Source organism: Myiozetetes cayanensis, unplaced genomic scaffold, assembly GCF_022539395.1.
Source record: "Myiozetetes cayanensis isolate MyiCay16 unplaced genomic scaffold, myiCay2020 scf9, whole genome shotgun sequence".
Classification (NCBI taxonomy): Eukaryota; Metazoa; Chordata; class Aves; order Passeriformes; family Tyrannidae; genus Myiozetetes; species Myiozetetes cayanensis.
In genome coordinates this window covers 6,808,931-6,823,017 of record NW_026088185.1, presented here as the reverse complement: position 1 = coordinate 6,823,017, position 14,087 = coordinate 6,808,931, and positions in this window count along the sequence as shown.

The window sequence follows — 14,087 nt, the reverse complement described above, 5'->3', positions numbered from 1 at the left end:
GATGCAGCAATGAACCAAAACCACAGTTAATGAGCTCCTTGATAAAAATACAGGATTTCAATGCTTAACTGTGTCTGTCTGCAGTATCTAACCCTGCAATTTTTGGACATGTTAGTTCAGGTTCTTTCACATTTGGATACTTAATTTTTTCCCCCACACATGACAGTTGTCTTGCACTTACCTCCCCAATTAACTTTTAGTATTCAGCTTAAAGCAATTCTCTGCTTTTGGGAGCCTTCTCCTACCTGCTACAGCCCTGGCAGTGCTGGTGTGGGAGCATGGACACTTGGAAAATTCACTTAAGCCAAGGTTACAAGGGGATACAAAAATCCCAACTGCAAAGACTTAAGGTGTAAACACCGTTAGATTTACATAGTGCCAATTTCTCAGGGCAATTAGCTCTCCTCAGAGCTAAGGGTAAGAGAAAAAGGATCATTAACTGTGCTGGGAAATGGCAGCAGCAATAAATGGAGACTGCCCTGGGCTGTAGGACACACCGAGCACTCTGCTAAGACCTTTGCAGTAGCTCTCGGCTGCCTGAGAGGATGAGGGGTGGGGCAGAGGGCTTCCTAAAACCTCTTCTCTTGGGCAGAGACTCACTGAGGACTGTGCCACCCTTTGTAGTGGCTGCACCTTTGTGCCTTGGGTGTGGGGCTGCTTCCTAGTGGGAGGATGAGAGTCCCGGCGCTGGTCTGGGAAAGGCACCTTGGACATGGTGGGTTGGGGCTGGGGCCTGCCTCATGGAGAATCCCCCAGTGAAGGATGCCTTTACCTTCCTGAAGCCTTGCTCTCCTCCCAGAGGTCCAGTCTGTGGTGTCAGGTGTGGTGGGATGATGGCCCCATCCGTCTGTTCGAGCCTCTTGGTGCCCAGGGCAGGTGAAAACGAAACCACCTGGGAGTGGTGTCAAAGGTGAGAGGCGAGGGGAGATGAGCGAACCTTAGACCTGACGCCAGGTCTAAAGTCTGGGAGCCGGGCAAGACCGGGACCACAAGGCTACCGTCACAGGGAGTGGAGCCGGTGGCCATGCCCACTGTACTCCCTCCCTCCCCACCTCCTTCCCTCCCCCCTTCCCATGGCAGTGGATGGGTGGATGGACAGACGCACAGATGAATGAGGGAGTGGGTTTTTCCCCATGTCATGGCATCCAAGGCCAGCCTAGTTACCAGGGGAATGGGGAGGAAAAGCACCTTGGACTCCACCACAGAGGTTTGAGGACCAGGGAGGGCTGCGTGCGGAGCCGGCCGGAGACGTGTACTAGGGATCTGTCCTTAACCGAGTTTTTATAGTACAGCAATTTCTGCTGACACATGTTAGATCTGGCTTTGGTCCTGTGCCAGGTATGGGCTCAGGTTATTTAGGCTTGGGATTGCAAAAGAGAATTGTTTTCAGGAGCGTGGCTGATTTACTTTTGGTGTGAGAGGACACACCCGCTTGTCTTGCAGAAGAGCTTGGGAGGTACAAAGTGAGCAAAACCTGAGCATTTTACTGCCTGTTGATTAAAATAATAGCTACTTACCCCAGAGGAGCCCCTGGTGGTCTAGTGGCAAGGGCACGGCACTGTCACCGCGGAGGCCCGGGTTTGATTCCCGGTCAGGGCAGATGGAGCTCGTTAGCCCTTAAAGCAATCCATCTACGTCCTAAGGACCTCGCTGCCACCGTCCAAGCTCGCTTGGCCCCGGTAGATGAACCTTAGGATTAAAGGGTGGGCTCAGTTCCACGCACACTGTGTCTCACCTAAAAAATCCAATGCGCAGGCTGGAAGGTGTAAAGACCTTCCCCGGATCTTCGCTCACGAAGACTGGCCATTATTTATTACTTACCCCAGGCAGCTGGGGCTTAGTGTTTTGAAAAAGGCTGCTCTTTTTAAATCTTTAATATCTTAAGAGAGAAATCGTAGCATGTTAATGCATTGGGATAACAGGTCTGGAGTGAAAATGGCAAGATATGATAATTAAATATCTAAATGAGGATAGTTCTGTATTTCTGTCACTTGTCATCATAGTCAGTGTCTTTCCTTCAAGTAAGATATCTGGGAGTGAAACAGACTTCACAAAATCTAATCCTAATAGGGACTAATAGTTATAGGGAACCGGGTGAAAAGCAGAAGTCCTACAAGAAAGCTTAAAAACAATAGCAGCCTAGTTTTGAAATGAGAAATGTGTCTTGTGACTTCCAAGGCCTGAGCACTGTGACTCAATTGCTTCCCATTTCTACGGTAAAAAGCCATGTATAGATGCCTGAGAGTTGCACAGATTTCATACAGGAGCAGTGCCCCCACCATGTGGAATCACCATAAGAGGTTTTGGTCTGCAAGCCAAATTGGAACATTTCCCTTCATTTGGGAATGTGTGCATGGATTTAAACTGTCAGAGCAAAATTTGAGGTGGATATACTCAAGCCTGAGAGCAGATTTTACCCTCTTGCCAGAGGGAAGGAAAGTGTTTACCCCATCAGCACTGCAGACACTAGAACAGGATCTGGGGATCCTTTGAGGATGATTCCTAAAAACCCTATAAAAACCCAAACTGCCTGAGGCTCGTATAATTTCTTTAGCTCTAAAGCAGTTTAACGTGCTCCCTTCCCTTTCCCATAACTTGTTTCCCAAATGAGCTGACTTAAAGCCTTATTTTTTTCCAGGGTTTTACATCAGTCAGTTCTTTGGTGTGAATCTTTGACCCTGTGCACAGTTGCCCTGGCACAGCACAGGGTTAGGAAGGTGTTTCAGCAATTTAGAAGGGCTGGGGGCATGGAGCCCTGAGGCTGGGATTGCTGCAGCAAGAACCTTTACCACTGGTTTGGACCTACAAGCTATAGTATCATCATGCACCTAAATTAAGTATCTGATTTTTAGTAGAAAAAAAAAGCTGGAAGGCTTTGAAGCCTTATGACAGGACTGCTTTGTTGGTGCTAAGAGAAACTTGATTACCAGTTTGTGCTGCTGCAATGAGCACCCGTCTTGTGCTCTGTTATTTTCATACCAGTCTCCTCTGCCTGAACAGATGACACATCTCAGATGCCTTTCATAGAATATTCTGAGTTGGAAGGGACCCACAAGGATCATCAAGTCCAGCTCTTATGTGAATGGCCCACACAGGGATCAAAACCATGACCTTGGTGTTATTGGCACCATGATCTAACCAACTGAGCTGACCTCAGGGTCTTTGTGAAGGGCTTTTATAAATGAAGATAGTGGGAATGAGATGCCTGAACAAAGTGCTGTGGCCCGGCTCAGAGTCCTCCAGAGCCCAGGAGAATGTGTCCCTTGTGTGGGCTGTGTCATCTTCCCTTGGAAAGCTCTTCTCCAGTTCCTGGTGAGTCAGACTCCACTAGAGGGCACAGCTCATCTACCATTTAAGACAAGTCTCATTTCTGCACTGGGCATCCAGACAGACATCAGTGAGTGAAGGTGAGAGGAGATACAGACTGAGGTCTCCTGCCAGAAGTGTTTTGGGTGGTCTCCAAACAACCAGGACCTGAACCTTTGCAAGAAACACTGTTGTAATGTCAGAAAGACAGAACTTTTTTTGTATCTGTCTGCTTGCCTACTTCTTCAGCATGGGAATATCTTGCTGTCCTGAATGCTGTCAGACCCCCTTCACTGTAGAGCAGTTTGCAAATAGAGACTGTGTCTGCATCAAAACTGGATAGGTAGAGCACCTGCAGTGTCCTGCACAAAGCTGGGTGTGCACCTTGCTCAGCTGTGCTTGTGCAGTGAAGGGTTCCTCACCTGAAATAAATTTTACTGGTAAAACCTGGACACTGGTTGTTTTTCTGAGGTCCAGGGATTGCATTTCATATTATGCTTGCCTGATGTAATTATGTCATGAGAATTTGCAGGACAGGTCTGGCTACAGGAAACGTTTGGATCAAATACTCCAGTCCAGCAATGCACCATTTGAGCACCTGTAACCTTCTTGTAGACATTACTCCCCTGCTCCACCTCAGCCTTTTTCTTTCATTTTTAACTGTGAAGGAAAGGCTGGTATGTCAGTAGTGTACAGGAATGCCAGAGCAGGCCAAAATAAAACTCCTAGATGAAACACAGAAGAATAATTCCAATAATTGTGTATTTCTGCCTCTGCCTGCTATATAACTTGGGGCAGAACACCTCTCCTTCTCCCTTTCTCTGAGTAAAAGGATGCACAAAGACACAGATCTTTATGGAGCAGTTTGGGAGTTCCTAGAGGGTTCTTTTCCAGTGGTTGTGTAGCAGTTGGTTCTTCCTGACTGTGCCTGCTGTGAGGAAGCATCCACGTGAGCACTGTAAATCATCCCTTGCTTAAGGAAGAGCAGTTGGATGGAAAGGCAGCAGAGTTTGGTAATAAGGGCACTACCTCAAGCTGAAAACAGAGACTGAAACCTCAGCTTTGCCACTTGTCTGCCTGTGGAAAGACTTTTTTTTTCTCCCCTGACTTGTTTCTCCCACTTGGCTCATCTTCACAGTTTACATGTGCTCCCTGGTGTGCCTTGTGTAGGCAGCCCAGCGTGGGAGGTCTGGTCTCCATCAAGGCTTCCACGCTGCTGGAGCATATTGCTCAGAAATTAGCCTCAAATTTAGCATTTTTGGTCCTCAGAGATCCCTGCATACCATGAAATTGTTTCTGATGGGTCAGTTTTTATCTGAAACACTCCCACTTCTTATTTAGCCTGTTTCAAGAGTACACTGTGGTCTTGGCAGCCCTGCTCAGCTGAGCACTGTTTGTGCTGCGTGCTCGGGTACCCCTAGGCTCTTGTTTTCTGCTCACATCGCAGTGCTGCTGCACCATCTCACACAGGGACAGGTGGCTGTGACCTCACCCCTGAATTTGTTTGCTCTGACAAGAAACCTGAGCGTGTTTCAGCTGCCTGGATCACACCCTGAGCACTGTTGCCTGCCTTGCCTCTTGCTCTCTGAAGACTATGTCCAAATGCACAAGCAGCTTTTCAGGTAGTTTTTTTTTCCCTCTTCCTGCTGCTGGGGGATGTGGAGTAGCAAAAAAAATAAAAAAAAGTTACTTACCTTGGAAAGGTTTTGTGAAAGTTTTCTGGCTTAAACCACAGAGCTTCTTTAAAGTTTCACCTGCACAGATTGAAGCCGCTGCAGCATGGTTAAAGCAGGATGAGCTCCCTAGCAACCACTCTCATAGCTCACTAGGTGGAAATCCTCGTTTGTTTTTTGAAAAGCAAATTATCTGTAGTGCATGTGTGTGAGCAGGCATTTTGGAAAGTGTGGGGGGAGTACTTGACAGCCTCTGAATCCTGCTGTTGTCCTGTGCTGTGGTCTGGTGGCTTTAGGGCTCTGGGCTGTGCTGAAAGTCTACAGTGGACACAGGCCACTGCTGACCTGATGTAAAGCCCCTGCTGCTGCAATCTGCTCTCTCTATAGGTTCTGATGGGCTGCCTCTGTATTGCCAGGCATTCGCAGAGTGTTAGCTGTGGTCTTGATGCTGTTGCAAAGCCAACACTGTGTCTGTTGTGAGCTCTGGCTGGACAGAAGTGAGGTTATGGCCAGATTTAGACAGCTGGCGACGGGCATGTAGAGAGCAGAATCAATGGTCATAGAAATGTGGCTTTTGCTGTGACTTTGCCTAAATGATTTTGGCTCCTGGACCAGCCATAGGACAGACAACTTGTCTCTGCACCATCAGCTCCAAAAGGAACCAGTCCCTTGTGTGTGAGTATATATAGCAGGCCTTGCTTTTGGGATGGAACTATTTTGGTTTAGCTGGGGTTGTTATAACTGAGCTCTCTGACCAGAGTCCACCTGTGGTCTGATTGGCTCCTGCAGAGCAGCTCTTCTCGCTGTGAGCCTTTGAGTCTCGCTTTGATCCTTTGTGTGTTGGTCTGAGGAGCCCGTGACCAGCTTTGAGAGAGGTGGGCACGCTGCCTCTTGCTAAGCAAGCCAGCCTGGCATTTGTCAGCAGCCTCAGAAATAAGCTGGGGCTCTTTTGTGTTTAAAAGCCTGTTTGTTTCAAAAAGGAACATCTGAAACCATGGTAAACAAAATAAATTCAAAATAATTAATCCATCCAGAGGCCACAACAAGTGGTGGTCTCAAAACTGTTTGCCATACTGTGCTGTAAAATGTGTAATCCCTTGTTTGCATAATGGTTCTCACAGAAAACATGGGTAAGGAGTTAAATCACAGAGGCCTGGCTTGGAAAGGAAATGCTTTTTCTAAGTGTCCTGATCTTTGCTGTTTCTCCTTTTTTGTGTGTGCAGTACTGTCATCAGCTGGTGCAAGATGAACTCCTGAAGACCCAGGGTAGCCCAATAGTGATCAGATAGGCGAGGTTTGTCACCACTGCAGTGGAGCATTCAAAGATCATTTTGTCAGTTTGGAAAGGAGGAAGGGTTATGCCTTCGCTAATGAAAAAAAGATTGGGGTCCTCACAGAAAAAGATTTACGAAATATTTTAAGGATTGGTGGAGTTGAAATGATGAGAAATCATTTACACTGTGGCTTGAAACTGTAAGCCTGCCCTGAACTGCTTCAGGCTTCTAAAATGCTAGTCTTCCTATATTAATTATTAATGTCACTGAAACACTCCAGAGATTGGCCTGGAAACATTACACAAGCCTAATATTAATAGCTCCCAGATGATAAGTGATGGTGAACATTAGCATGTGTAAAAGACTGAGGTGGGAAAATAACTACGGACTACAATAAACATTTGAAGTATAGTGGCATTAAATTACATAAAGAATGCAAGTGTGAACCACAAGAAGGGTTTCCCTACAGCATTGCCTGCTACCATTTGAAGAGACAGGTGAGACTGTTTACACCTTTGAAATTACACTTGACAGGTCACAATTAAATAGCCTCGAGGAACAGGGATGTGCTGAGGTTCCTGCCATATGTCTAATAAGTAAAGCGCAGCTTTTGTGAAAGGTAAATGTGACTTCCTTGAGTAAGAAAGTCTGCATCGAACATTTTGTTATCTCAGACTTCATGTTCTCTTTTACTCAGCAGACCTTGGCCAGAGGATCTCCCTCCACGAGTCCAGCCCACCTTGCCAGAGGAGCTGTGATGTGGAGACCTTTGTCTCTGGGTGGGGTACCTGACTTCAAAGGGAGAGAGGGCTCCTGAGGGGTATGGAAAAGAAGGAAATGGTTCTGTGAAATAAGAGACATCGTTATCTGACAAGGTGAAGCTTTTGCAGCATTTTACATGATTAAAGCACTTAAGCACTCTCTTCCAGGTGCAGGTCTGGTGTCTACCAGGAGCTCCATGTGCTGCTTCTCTTGCCAGTGGGGATATCACGTTTGGAATGGACTTTAACCTCTCTGAAAAATTTTGTGGCAACTGGCCAGCTGGCTTAAGCTATTAGTCTGGGACTGGTGCATGCTCACAGAGTGATCACACATGTTCCCTTAGGAAACCAGGCTAAAAATGGATGTAGGCAATACCTTTCCGAGGAAAGGGCTATAGAGAAGCTCCCCGACAGCCAAAAGTTGCTCCCAGCTCAGTAATCTCCCTCAGAAGCATTTCATCTCTCTCTGTTTGTGACACAGTTGCAATAAATGCAACTGAAAATGTTTTGCCTGTTCTTGGAAAGAGGAATAGTTAAGCAATGTTGCATAGCACAAACTCGGAAAGATTGCGTGGGTGTGAATGTAAGTTTAGTTTTCCTGAAGTCCCCACCCAGCTTTAGGATGTGTAGCCCAGACAACTTCACAGGGCATTTTATGATGAGTTTTGCCTCTCAATGCTTTGCAACCAGGCCGGTGGCCACAGCATCATCCTGTTTTTTTCAGGTCACATTTAAATGTTTGGCTGGTTTTCAGTTCGTTTTTAGTCTCAGGCACTGGCTGTTACAGGCATGGTCTGTAAAGGCACAAGAATAGAAATTATTTCATCAGTATGAGCCTGAGTAACCTCGTTTAGGGGCAGATGCTTCTGGAAGAGTTGTAAAAGCTTAGGCAGAGGTGAAATGAGTCATCTGTTGCCAATAAACTTGGAAGGAACAGAGATGCCTTGGGGAGGGGGGGGTGGAACCATTATCTGCTCTTACCTAGAACAATCCCTTCTATAATTGAAAAATATATTAAAAATTATTTTGAGGATTTCTAATTAGTTGAGTTGAACCACTAATGCGCTCTGGATGTTTTGGAAACTTAAACAAGTAACTTCCCCAAAAGAGGCCACAGAGAAGTGTCTTTTCTTTCTTTCCCCTCTACCACCACAGCTTCAAGGTCAGAGACGATGAAAACATCTGTAGAAATTGAAGTTGGGCAACAAAGGCGGTGCCTGTCAATCCCTGGGGAGATGCCTCCTTCTAACAGTGGCCAGCCCTACGTGGCTTAAGGCTGGAAACCCTGCAATAAGTAGTTATATCAAGTAGCTGTCCTTAGGGAAAGGCACAGCTAGGAAAGGCAGAAAGTAAAAGGAAGGAAAAGCAGAAGCTTGTGGCTGAGGCCATTCTGCTCCTGACTCTGGCATCTGTTTCCAGCCCACTCCTTGACAAGCCATTCAGCTGGCTATGGAAATTGGTGGTTTCTAGATGCAAGCACATATTTTGCTTTCTGTCCAGTTTGGGGTATTCAGTGCTTTATCTATCTATTTGTTTGTTTATTTGTTGTTTTTACAGCAGCTGAAATGAAAGGGTTCTGCAGCAACTTGTTATGTTGGGGTGGGGAGGGGGGAATCTTCTTTTAATTGTTGCTACATTTGGAGGGAAAACTAAATACCGGAGGCTTTGAAAACACTTGCCTGGCTGTTTTGGCTCTGTAGATGGAAAACAGAGGAGTTAATTCCTTCACATTCCTAGAGGGAAGGATCAGAAGAGTTTTAGTGCTGTCTATAAACTCTGTGGAAAAGCCTACAGGAATATGGCAGTGCATGGTACCTGCTGCAGGGCTGGGATGGGCTGCAGGAACTGATGGTGCACAGTGAGGCAGAGGGCAGAGAGAGCACTGGGCAGATGAGTCAGTCCCACATGCCATTCATCAGTCACTGTGCACGGAAAACCAGGAATGCTGTGGATGCCAGAAAAATGTGTTATCATTTAAAATCAGATGCACCAACTCTTGACACATGTAACATCTGAAATGTTTTGTCTCCGTTTCCTCTAATGTTTTGTTACCAGCATCATCTTCTACTTACCAGTTTAGGCAAACTTCTTTATTTCAGGAAACTATAATGACCTGCCTTCCTGTCCTACTAGTGATTATCACAGCTGGAATCTGAGATCCTTTCGCACCAGCATGGTTTATTTTAGGTAAGCCAGGAATTGTTAGCTGACACTGCCTGTTTGCTGCTGCTCTGTGTAGGTGGGTGACCAGAGAGGTGACAGGAGATGGGGTAGCAATTCACAGCTTCAGGTCATAATACAGAACCATGAGACATCATACAGGTGCTACTCTGTCTGATGGCAAGTGGTTGGAACTGTTCCTTGAGAATAGACCTGATGATTTTTCATTTTGCTGTTAAATAGGTGAGTGGAAAACACACCTCTTTCCTGACAAGCATGAAAGAGGGATAGAAGCAGGGCACTGTTTTCTGTGCTCGAGAAAAGGGATAGTTTGCCTCTGACTTGTGTTCTGGATGAGTCTGGATAGATTTCCACTGGGACACTAAACAGCACCTCCTTCCCCCTCTTCTGCTTCAGCTGAGGGAGTTTTAACTGTGATGTGGTTTCCCATAAGCTCTTCCAAAAGCATGTTCATATGGCATTTTATAGGACAGTATGACTAATTAGTGCAAGCACTTGGTCTTTTACAAACAACTGGCTGTTTTCAGACCATGTATTGTGGCTATGTTTTACTCCAGTCCAAAACAACTGGAGCTTAAGAAAATACGGAGGGCCTGATTGGAAAATGTGGCTCAGCTTAACCCTGCAACATGTGGGATGGGAGTGGATGAGGCCACACACAGCATGGCACAGAAAAAATACGGGGAAAATTAAACAAGCAGGCACATCAAGGCCTTGTAGCAAGGCCATGTGAGAGTGATTCCTCACTCTCATGTCTATGCCCTGTCAGTGGGGTGAGGACACCAGCACAACGACAGCAGGAATGCTTTGATATATTAGTCCCAAACTGCAGAGCCAGTTCCTCAGCTGCTTCAGCTGATGTAATGCATTGTTTTCGCCAAAGCCATCCCAATTTTGTCTGGCTGAAGGACTAACTAGTTCAGATTATTTTTTTGACAGAAACAGAGGCTGTATGCCCAAATTAAATATGCATATTGATCTCTTGCCTGCCTTCTGCCCAGGCCCTGTGAAGAAAAGGCAGGGATGCAGGTACTGTACTAGCCAAGCATCCCCCAGTCTGGAATAGGTTTTATCCCTATAGCACTTGAGGTAGGGAACAAGGAGTATTTTTAGATTAGGTGCAAAAGACCAGGATGTATTTTCTTCTGAAGATAGCCTGGGGCTTTCTTAAAATACAGGAGTTTTTACACATCAAGAAGGGAAACCACAGGAGGCAAAACAGCCAGATTTTGCAGCTCAGCAGTGCTGTGGCAGGCCAGGAATAGGGATAGGAGCACAGATAGCAAACAGCAGACCATGACCATCCATCTTTGGGAGCCAGGCACCACAAATGGTTGCTGTTCAACAGCCTGGGATGGGTTTGGCTCCCCACAACCACAGCTGCTGTGGAGTTGGCTTTACTTTGCTTTGCACTGAAACACTCTGAGCCATGGTGTGTCTGTTGCTAATTAGATTAGGTCTGCAGAGGCTGCATTGAGTGAGTTTCCATTTTCGCCCAAGATGAGCTGTTTTCAGCGAGCTCAGTGATAGTTTGCACATTGCAGGTAAGTTCCCAGCCTGGCACAGTCATGCAGAGCTTGCCCGTGTCAGTCTGGGTGAAGGCTGGCTTATTTCCTCCAAGCAGAAGCATCAATGGGACCAGAACAACCTCTCTGGGGTTGTTGAGTGTCAGCTGTGATAGATATTCATGTGGTAGATTTACTGGCAGGGTGAAAAGCCTGCAGTGTTTGGATTAGTGCTTGTTAAGGCAGACAGACTCTTGGTATAGTGCTAACCACAGACTTAACATACTTCACCGTGGCTATAGTAAAAGAGCTTTTGGATGCATGTCCAGAAGTTTAGCAAGGAAGCCCTGATTTCCAGACTACAATTATATATGGCCTGTTCAGCTGTATGCTTTTATGCTAACTTGGCTCCAAATTTTACATGGCATCATCCCCATCCCACTTATCTCCAGTGGAGTTTATAGAAAAGAGGCGCAGTTGTTCTGCCTTTGGCTAGACGAGCCAACCTCTTTTCGTCTCAGTAAAGTCCTCCTCCTGCTTATCTTAGGAGTTTTTCTCTCCACAGCTATTCAAGTTTGGTTTCTTTTTAGCACGGAAAAGCAGACCTGCAGGTACCATTTTAGGTAAGGTCTTACGGATGGTTGTGCAATGACCCTTTCATGAAGTGCTCTAATGTTAAATGCAATTTTTTTAGTGTTTGTATTGTGATGGTGGCACACAACCAGTCTGTGACCAGTTTATGACCCCTGAACTTCCTCTTTTTTGCTTATTAACAGCTGATGAGGTAATGAATTTAGCTCTTGTCATGGTATTGGCTGTGTGCTTGATTTCATGCCACTTGTTTCTCAAGTCCTTAACCTCTTATAGGACTTTATCCTCCTTTTTTGGTGGCACTTCATAACACTGTGTCATCAGCTTATTTCATTAGTGCTGTCCTATTTGTGTCAGGGTGCTGATGAAAATACTAAATGAAATCAACCCCAAGGTTAACCTTTGAAAAACTTCCTCTGAAGGAAGATTCTTCCTCAACCTTAAAAGCGATCCAATATTGAGACCTTGAGATCCCCAAAGTGGCATCTTCAGTGACCTGCAAAAAATTTATGGGTGAAGAACTCTCTCATGGCATGCTAAGGTGACTAGTGGAGGCCAGTAAGTCACTGAGGGGTTTTGGCAAGGTGAAGGCAACAAATAAGCCCTCTTCAGAAATATACCCACACATTTAGTATAGCATGTAAGTTGCTGTTGGTAAAAGTGATCAAGATAATTGTCTGCTGCTGTTGTGGGATTTTTTTTTTCCAGTCCTCCTAAAGCTTGGCTTGGAAGCTCACAACTTCAAAGACTGTATTCTCTTTGGTCAACCCAAGCTTGTGGATCTCTTTTCTGGACCACCCGGGAAGACACTTGTCAGTTATGGCTTTGCTGTGTGAGTACAAGCCCCAGGCTAGACATGACAAAGCTAATTAAGGTTCCCAGAGGGTCAGAGCTCTGCTGATGCAAATAGCGACTCCGCTGACTTGAAAAGATGAACCAAGAGTAATGAATTTCATCTGGATGAAATCTGCATGGACACTACCACTCTCCTGAGCCCTGTCTTGACACTGTTCAAATGTGGCAGCACCTGAGAGCTTTTCCCAGGAGGTCTGATTTGCTGGAGAGGATCATCTTGGGCTCCTTAGGAGGTCTAATAAAGTACAAGCCCTTTAGTTGCACCAATTTCTGCAGAATTTCAGTGCCAACACATACTTGTCCGTGATGTAATTTTTTTCCACTAATAAATCCACAGACCCTGCTGGATAACACTGCTGTTTGCAAAATACTACAATGCTAATGGAGCTCTGCTCCTGTCACGTATCTTGACAAAACAAAATATTTGTCTCCTAAGTATAGATTTTCCAAGGTCTTCAAGATTTTCACTCTCCTTGGACTAATGGATATCTTGTTAAAGCTGTCAGGCTTCATTTCTGGTTTGGCAGATGCTGTGACCTTACAGTGGAACATTTTGTTTTAACACCATCAGTTAACACTGTCCTTGCCACCGGATTCCCCTATTCCAGGGCTTGCTGCTAATAGAGATGTAATCACATTTTCCTGCACAGAATATAAAAACATCCATTTTATTATGTAAAAGAGGTCTGTCAAGTACACCATCACCAGTTTTAACAGCCGATTGCTTGTTCTGATTCTCAAGAGTGAGGTTTTTCAAGACAGTTCTGTTTAAGAGTGGAAAATTGTATCTTTGGGGGGTGTGCTCTGCACAAAACAGCCTCCTTGCACACAGGACACTGGAGAATGAGGTATGTACTGTGCACTTGAAATAGAGCCCTTTAAAACTGGCACAGGATACTCAGTGTTGTCTGAGTATCATTAATCACATTCATGACTCTCAGACAAAATGAGCTTCGACTTCATATTGCTTGTTAAAATAAGAAATGTACGTTCAGTATTTCATTTTCACTTACTGCGCTTCATAGTGCAGCCAAAACTAATGTTTTTTGAATCATTATTTCATATTTATCTGAACAAATTCTGTATGTATAGTATTTTTATAACAAGATGGCTTATTTTGTCTGTATTAAAAGAAAAAATTACTGTGTGTATCTGGAATGTGAGAAAAAAAGGATTTCTTACACTGCAGCACACATTCAATGTGTGATTTGAAATCTGACTGCAGTCACACAATAGCTTGTTCTTTTCCAATTCCTCTGCTTTATTGTTTTCTTCATCTTCTCCTTCTTCCCTTCTTCATCTCTTTCTTTCCTTCTTCCTCCCTTTCCCCTCCTTTCCCCCATTTTTCCAGTATTTCCCTCTATTTCTTCCTCCCTTTTTCTTCCCCCATTTTCTTTCACTGTTTCTTTCCCCCCCTTTATTCTCCTCCCTTTCTTCTCCCCCTTCTTCCCTCACTTTCCCACCTTTCTCCTGGATTTCTTTTTCCCTCTGTTTATTTCTTTTCCCCTCCTTTCTCCAACCCATTTCTTTCCTCCTTCCCCTGTATTTCTCTTTCCCTCTCTTCCCCTCTCCACCCCTTCACCTCATATTTCTCTTTCCCTCTATTTTTTTCTTCCCTTCTTCCCTCTCTCCTCTTTCTTTCGCCCTTTGCCCCCATATTTCTCTTTATTTCTTTCTCTCCTTCCTCTCTCCCCTTCCCTTTGTCCCCTCATAGTAGGTTTTTGGACAGAAACCTGCCTAGCCCAAGGCTCAGTTGGCCATACAACTGAGCCTCTGTAGGGCTTTCAGCCAGGCAGGCAAAGAGCACTGATGCAAATCTTACTGCACCCCTGAACGGGAAATTCCTTTCATGGATACGGTGATGCAGCTGCACAGGTGGCTGAAATCCCTGGGTAACAGGGACCTAAAAATAAGGCTCTGCCCCGCCTCTCTGGCTGGAAT